Genomic DNA, 8,529 nt, shown 5'->3' with positions numbered 1-8,529 from the left:
TCTCCTCTCCTCAGATTCATTGTTTTTGTTATTTTTATGTATATATTTGTCCCTTTTTCATGGCCTAAAATATTTTTCTTTCTTACTTACTGGGGCAATTGCGTTTGGATGTTGCTGGAATTTACCAGCCTGCCTGTTGTTAGAATAGCAGAACAGGTGTATGGGAAGCGAAATGAGCAGATGATACACTATTGGGATTTTTTTTGCATTTACTCTGAAGCAGGTAGACTAGCCTCACCTCCCTGGAGGTTCCCAGCAGCCAGTGATATTCCTTATTACTATAGTTTACACTACAATAGCTAATATTTTGAAAATCTGACACTGTGTTGAATATTGGCTACAGCAATTACTAGAGGTGTTCACTTTAGAGAGCGGCTCTGATCCTGCCCCCAATAAAGTCAATGGAAGTTTAGCTATGGAGATAAATAGGAGCTCCCAATTGCAGTTCTGAGTTTGAGTTTGAGAGCAGTTGGCACATTTTATTTTTTTACTGTAGCAGAGAACAGGGATGACAGAAATTTGATTTGAGATAGGGTTTGAGATAGTTGTCTGAGCAGTTTTAAGGGTTTTGAGGCTCAATGATAAAGTTCTCCATTAGCTAGGTTTTTGATTGACGATATTCCGGGCTTACTTGCTTTCCTGTATGATATAGTAATAATTGTCTGTCAGTTCAGCAGTGGCCTAAATACTGTAATAGATTATACAAGTATAGTAATGGACTCCTTTGTACTGTCAGTTATTCTCACAAATGACTTTGACTCCAGCATTATAAGTGAATACTAACAGGGAGGGGCTTACCACATAAATAGCAATATACTGGCACTAAGGCCTTTCAGTAGGCAGTAACCTCTTAATGAAATACAGCACTTAAATTGCTTTTTTTATGAAGCATACAACATTTACAAAATACGTTTTTTGCCAGAGCACTAACCAAGAAATCTATTCGTTTCCAGTAACATGACATTCAGTGGAGTGAAAAACCATCCTTGTGATGAATTGTATTTTAACAAGAAGAAATCCTGATGCATCAAAATCCATTGGTGAGAATTCAAAAAGGTTCTGATTCTTTTCAGATCCAGTTTATTGCTTAAATTACCAAAAAGCCAAGGAGAGGATATTCTCCATCCCTAAACCGAGGGTCTAATGCAAAGGCATCAAATACCCACCTTTCTTTGTGGAATTATGGCGCCCATGTGGGTGTTCTGAGTTTATAGAGTCTAAGATTTCATTTAACTACAACAAGAAGATTCATCTCTCTTCAGAGTTGTGATGAAAACCATCCATATGAAAATAGAGTAACCTGCTGCAGTATATTTTGTAAGTCTACAGAGAGCCTGAAGTAATGACTGACATGTGACCTTCCCGCCCCACATTTAACTCATTGGGGGTTAACACCAAATTGATTACATTTAGATATCAGCATTCACATTTTCAGGTCTGATGATCTTAGTGGATGGGCAAGAGGTGGGAACTGATGCTGCAGGGAAGGAAGTGAAGGGGGAAGAAGGGAGAGACAGACGTAGGAGGTGAAGGGGGAAAAACTGAGAAGGATGAAGAATGAAAAGCAATAAAGGACATAAACAGCACTGCTCCGGTGAGTGGGTGTATTTTCCTGCTGAGTGATGTGGATGTGACTATAAGATACTAAACAAATAACTAAGCTAAACTTGTATTTATTTAGTACATAAGGGCCATATTCTACCCTTGGTTTTGTACAAACCCCACTCACTGGATGAATTGAGTATGTTTTCATACATGTATGAACCATAATTGGACCATAATTAAAAATAAAACATGGCCCTCTGTGATTTGAGTTTGACACCCTGTGCAGTTTGACTGTGCTTATGCAGTGTTCTGGAATATTACCATGAAAATCAGCAGGAAGTAAGTGATGTGTTGAGCGTGGTGATCGTAGGTAACAGGATAGCTATGGCAAGGCTGGTTGCCATAGAATCCATCATTGTGCCACGAATCATGAGATTCCTAACCAGTAGGATGGTTCTCTTTATCCTCTGGTCTTGTATCTGATGATGTATATCCATGTGTTAGGAGAGTCCTGATGTTCAGAAAGCTGTCATTAGCCAGCATTTGATCATAAATGCACCCTAGCTGCATCATCCCCACTATTCCTCCATCTGTCCCAGAAGAGTTTTCCTAATGACTCATCTCAAATTGGTTTTAACAGATTCTTTTTCCTTAAGCTGCTTTTCCAAGCCAGATTCAGAGCTCTGTTTATCAGAGTCTAGTTAAGGCATAAGGTGGAGAGCATGCGCTGGAGAGAATCACTCCCTGGGCTGTTGTAAAAATTGATTGATCTCACCAGAGGCTGTCTATAAAAGATAAGGGGGAATGTCTGCAGGAACATTATGTGGGTCTCTTGATTCTGATAATGAATGAGCCTACAGCAGCAGCCAGCGTCTCTGCTCTCTTTATCATAACAGAGCATTGTTGCACAGAACTTCCACACCATATATCCCGTCATCTGTCACGTGAGAAGCACAACACAGAAATCTATGTAGCCAAGGTAATTTAACAAAGGGATGCCTTGAAACCCTGTGTAGTATCACTGTCCTGTGAAGCCCCACTCATGGACCTTTCCCCAAATCTTCAGCTGATGGATGCAAATCTGCCATTGCCACATTAGCGATATTCACTTAGAGTGAAATCATCATTGTAAGTGCCATGGAGAAATCTGACCACAGAAGTGGTGTACAGCACTGGAGCAGGTGCCCAGGGGGAGCCTGAAGGTAGTGGGTTGGCGAATGCCAGTGAGTCTTCACTTACGCAGATCCAGCGACCATAAACTTGTGCATAGGGGTTATTGCAGACTATGGTGGGTTCTAGCTGCAGGAGGAGGGATGTTGCTGAAGAAGTGAGAGCTAACTCTTGGGGTGAGTGAGCTTGTCTGTCTGTTTTGGTTTTTCTTCTGGTTTGCTTAAAGTTTACAGTGTGGTCTTTTGGGAATTGTGTGGTTGTGGGGGCCAGAGGCCTACTAGCAGCTAGCTGAGTGTGCATGAGCAAGGCTCTCACCTCCTGGCCTGTGAGCCTTGATCACTCTTTCTCTGTGTGTTAATGAGGGGGCAGGGCTGACTAGGAGAAAGGGGCTTAGAAGCCAGCAGTTAAATAACCAAGGAGCAGCAAACAGGGAAGTTTCAGAGGGATTTTATAGGAGGGACAGACAATAAAATCATGGTTTGGAAAGGCTACATCAGCAGTGCCAACACTGCTCTTGGCTCCTCTACCTGCACCTGTGTCCAGCCAGAGAACCCAACCATGGAAGTCTCTACCCAGGCTTTGGTGTGGATTTGCAGACACTGTGGCCTGTATTTCCCCATCATAGAAAGCCAGGCTGGGGAGACCACCCAGTGTGAGAGATGCATACTGACAGGCACCACAGGAGGTGTGCTGCATCAGGGACCTGTATCCGATACATTACAGAAGTATTGTCAAGGGTCATCCAGCCCTATGACTATTACCCCATACTGTTCATCCATGTAGGCACTAATAATACTGCGAGGTAGGACGCTGAGCAGATCAGAAGTGACTATAGGACTCTGGGAGTGAGGGTGAAGGAGTTAGGGAGCATGTGGTGATCTCATCAATCCTTCTGGTCAAGGGTAGGAACCCAGGCAGAGGCAGACACATCCTGGAGTGAATGCCTGGCTGTGAGGATGGTGTCGCCAGGAGGGCTTTCGCTTCCTTGACCACGGGATGCTGTTCTGAGGAGGACTGCTGAACAGAGATGGGGCCCACCTGTCAAGGAAAGCTTTGAATGCAGACTGGTCACCTAGTGAGGAGGGCTTTAAAGTAGGTTTGACTTTGGCAGGAGACAAAAGCCCACAGGTAAGTCCAGAACATGGAGACCAGGGTGAAGGGCTGGAATTTCGGGGGAACATGGGCAATCATAGCGGGGAACAAAGGAGAAACAAGAGGGGACATAGATGTTCATTATATTTCTCCTCTTAAATGTCTGTATTACTAATACAAGAAGTATGGGGAATAAACAGAAGATTAGAAATACTAGTGAATAATCACAATTATGACATAACTGGCATCTGAGACTTTGTGGGATAACTCGCATGACTAGAATATTGGTATACAAGAGTACAACTTATTCAGGAAGGACAGGCACGGAAAAAGGGGAGGAGGTGTTTTCTTGTATATCAAAGATGTATACACTTGTACTGAGGTCAAGATAGAAGTGGAAGGCAGACATATTGCAAATCTCTGGGTAAAGATATTTGGTAAAAAACAAGGGTAATGTCATGGTAGGATCTACTATAGATCACCTAAGCAGGAAGAAGAGGTGAATGAGGCTTTTTTAAATAACAATCATCCAAAGCACAGGACTTGATGGTGATGGGGGATTTTAACTACCCAGACACCTGTTGGGAAAATAACACAGCAGGACACAGATTATCCAACGAGTTCTTGGAATGCACTGAGGACAAGTTTTTATTACAGAAGATAGAGAAAGCAAATAGTGGAGAGGCTCTTCTGGATTTGATTTTGACAAATCGGGAGGAACTGGTTGAGAATTTGAAGGTGTAAGGCAGATTGGGTGACAGTGATCATGGAATGATAAAGTTCATGATTTTAAGAAATGGCAGAAGGGAAAACAGCAGAATAAAGACAATGGACTTCAGGAAGGGAGACTTTGCCAAACTCAGAGAATTGGTAGGTAAGATCCTGTGGAAGGCAGGTGAGTTGTCAGTTTTTTAGAGACATTAAGGTCACAAGAGCAAACTATTCCTATGTGCAGGCAAGACAGGATGTATGGTAAGCGTGCTTAACCAGGAGATCTTCAGTGACCTGAAACTCTCAAAAGTTCTACAAAAAGTGGACACTAGATCAAATTACGAAGGATGACTATATATAAAAAACCATAAAAACCCAAGAGCACGTAGGGACAAAATTAGAGGCACCATGGCACAAAACAAAATTAAACTAGGAATATAAAGTATAACAATAAAACGTTTTACAAATACATGAGAAGCACGAGGAAGGCCAAGAGTGAGCCCATTACTTAATGAGGAGGGAAAGACGATGACCGAAAACACAGCAATGGCTGAAGTGTTAAATGCCTTTTTTGTTTGTTTTCACCAAAAAGGTTAGCAGTGGTTGGATGGCTAACATAGTGAACATCAGTGAAATGGGGTAGGATCTGAGCCTAAAGAACAAGTTAAGAATTATTTAGACAAGTTAGATGTCTTCAAGTCAGCAGGGCCTGACAAAATACATCCTAGAATGCTTAAGGAACTGGATAAAGAGATCTCTGAGGCATTAGCGATTATCTTTGAGAATTTGTGGAGGATGGGAGAGAACCCAGAGGACTAGAAAAGAGCAAATATAGCATTTATCTATAAAAGGGGGAATAAGGACAACCCAGGGAATTATAGACCAGTCAGCTTGACTTTGGTACACAGAAAGATAATGGAGCAAATCATCAATTTTTAAGCACCTGGAAGATAATGAGGTGATAAGCAACTATCAATATGGATTTGTCAAGAAAAAATCAAGTATACCAAACCAAACCTAATATCCTTCTTTGATAAGGTAACAAGACGTGGATGGGGGGAAGCAGTAAATGTGATATATCTCAAGTTTAGTAATGTTTTTGATGCTGTCTCATGTGACCTTTTCATAAGCAAACTAGGGAAATGTAGCCTCAATGAAACTACTGTAAAGTGGGTGCATAACTGGTTGGAAAACTGAACTCGGAGAGTAGTTATCTATGGTTCACAGTCAAGCTGGAAGGGCATATTGAGTGGGGTCCCACAGGGATCTGTCCTAGGTCCAGTTCTATTCAATATCTTCATAAATGATTTAGATAATGGCATAGAGAGTATGCTGATAAAGTTTGCAGAGTATACCAAGCTGGGAGGGGTTGAGGATAGGACTAAAATTCAAAATTATCTTAACAAACTGGAGAAATGATCTAAATTAAATAGGATGAAATTCAATAAGGACAAATGTAAAATACTACATTTAGGAAGGACTAATCTATTGCACACATACAAAATGAGAAATGACTGCCTAGTAAGGAGAACTGCAGAAAAGGATTTGGGGATTATAGTGGATCATGAACTAAATATGAGCGAACAACGTAATACTTCTGCAAAAAAAAAGTGAACATCATTCTGGCATGTATTCGCATGAATGTTGTAAGCAATTCATGAGAAGTAATTCTTCCATTCTACTTAGCATTGATAAGGTCTCATCTGGAGTAAAAACTGGGTTTGGTTAGACTGGAGAAGAGAAGGGGGCGGGGGGGAAAGGGGGTTGTGGGAGAACATAACTGTCTTCAAGATTGTTATAAAGAGAAGGGTGTTAAATTGTTCTCCTATCCAGTTAGGACAGTACAAGAAGTAATGGGCTTAAATTGGAGAAGGGAGATTTAGGTTAGACATTAGGAAAAACTTCCTAACTGTCAGGGTGGTAATGTGTTCCAGTGCTTAATCTAGGGAGGCTGTGGAATCTCTGTCATTGGAGGGTTATAAGCACAGGTTAGACAAAAACCTGTCAGGGATGGTCTAGATCAATGGTTACCAACTTTTTTCCCCCAAGGACCCATTTGGCATCTTACCAAGTGTCCTGGGACCCTTTTCATTTCCAGTACTACTTGGAACACCCCTTCCAGCATGAGAGCGCCTCCGCCAGCGTGACCTCTCACACACACTACATGCGAGGTCATGCTATGTGGAGGACTTCATAATGAGAATAAAATGGCATCCTCTGTGCAGCAAAAGTACCAAAATGCTGTTCCAGAGCGTTCCGGCCTTGGCTCAAGGGACAGAACCCCCACATAATTCATGGCAGACCAGACCCCAGAGGTCTGAGGAACCTCCTTTGGGAACCATTGGTCTAGTCCTGCTTCAGTGCAGGGGACTGGACAAGATAACTTATCAAGGTCCTTTCCAGTCCTACAGTTTGTTTGTTCTTTCTTATTAAAACAATTTAGGAAGTTGTAACATGTTTAGAAACCCTTGCCATGCAAATATCAGAAACAAAACAATCATTACAGCAGTTAGCTTTTGTTTAAAGAGATATACAGGAATATAGTTCTCAGATCTTTCTGTTTCACACAGTGTTACCGTATTTCAGAGTGAACATCATTACAATGCCTATGTCATTTTAGTGATTATATTGATTTCACTCAATTTAATAAATATACAAATATTTAACAGACCAGGTATGTGTCTCAAATGTTAATATTCAAAAAAAATTGGACAGATGTATTTTTGCAGGTGAATATAATTTGAGTACTGAATGAAAGGTATCTAATTATCTATCCTCTATCTATTTTGCAGGATACATGATCGGTGTGTTAATTTTTCCTATCCACCACCTCCCATATTTTTTTAACCATTCCTCAATGGTTGGGCTATTTTTCTTTTTCCAATGAGAGGCTACCAGTAGCCAAGCTGCTAGCAGATGAGAGATTAATTCTTCATTTCCTTTTGTGTCAGTCCTATGCTTCTGTGATTCTATGTAGTTGCTATGGTCATATGTTGGTTTTATTTATTTAATCTCTCCCATCCTCCCAAACACTCTTTGCATAGTTAGCAGCACAAAGCCCCTTTACAGGAAAATGACTTTCACGTAGTTCTGGTGGTTATAGTTTCTCATTCTCCTATGCCTGCACAGGGACAGCTTGCACTATGGCTCTACCTGACAGGAAATAAGCCCCCAGTTTGCCCTTTCTCTTCCCATATCTTTTGCTGTCTTTGACTGGGAAGCATGACTCCCTTGCTTCAGTCCTCCTGCTCTACTCCTAATTCTTTTCTTGGGTGCACAAAGATGAGAAGGCTAACAGATCCAGCCTCCACCCCACCTTAGGGCCCATTGAGATGAAGATAAACCTCGGAGAGTGGAAGACCATAATCAAACCCCTGCTGAGAGCAAGAGGTCTCATTTTCAAGACGTTTTCCTTAGTTATAGCATGAACCATCTTTCCCCTGCACCTTGATGTTCTCCATGTAGTGTGTAGAGTGGGAACATGTGGAAAAAAGGTCTCAACTCCTGCCCCAGGCCAAAGTGGAACTCAGTCTCTCCAGAGGATCCAAATATTACCAGTCCCTGAGGTGGATGCAAATCTCCTCAAGCAGGGGTGCCAACTCCCTGCCTTTAATTTCACTGGCAGAAGCCTTGGCTTTTCATTGGATCTGTAAAATCACAGCAGTTACTCTCAGGGTTGCTCAACATTTGTGTTCTGCAGGTGGACCACAGAAAAGGTCTCCTGTGTGTCCCCTCTCCTTGAACCTGTCCACAAAGCTAGTATTCTTTCAGATTCTGTCAAGGGCTCTTCCTTACTCACACCTGCAAAAGTGCCAGGATCACTTCAAGATCTATGGACGTTGTCACTGTATGACCATGGACATGTTTAAGTTGAAGGCTGGAATGATGAGGTGAGTGCAAAGTTTAATCTAGGTTTCCAAGCAGCAGCTATGTTAGTCTGTATCCGCAAAAAGAAAAGGAGGACTTGTGGCACCTTTGAGACTAACAAATTTATTTGAGCATAAGCTTTCG

This window comes from Chelonia mydas, chromosome 1 (genome assembly GCF_015237465.2).
Source record: "Chelonia mydas isolate rCheMyd1 chromosome 1, rCheMyd1.pri.v2, whole genome shotgun sequence".
NCBI lineage: Eukaryota > Metazoa > Chordata > Testudines > Cheloniidae > Chelonia > Chelonia mydas.
The sequence above is the reverse complement of the archived record's forward strand: the minus strand, read 5'-3'. Positions refer to the sequence as shown.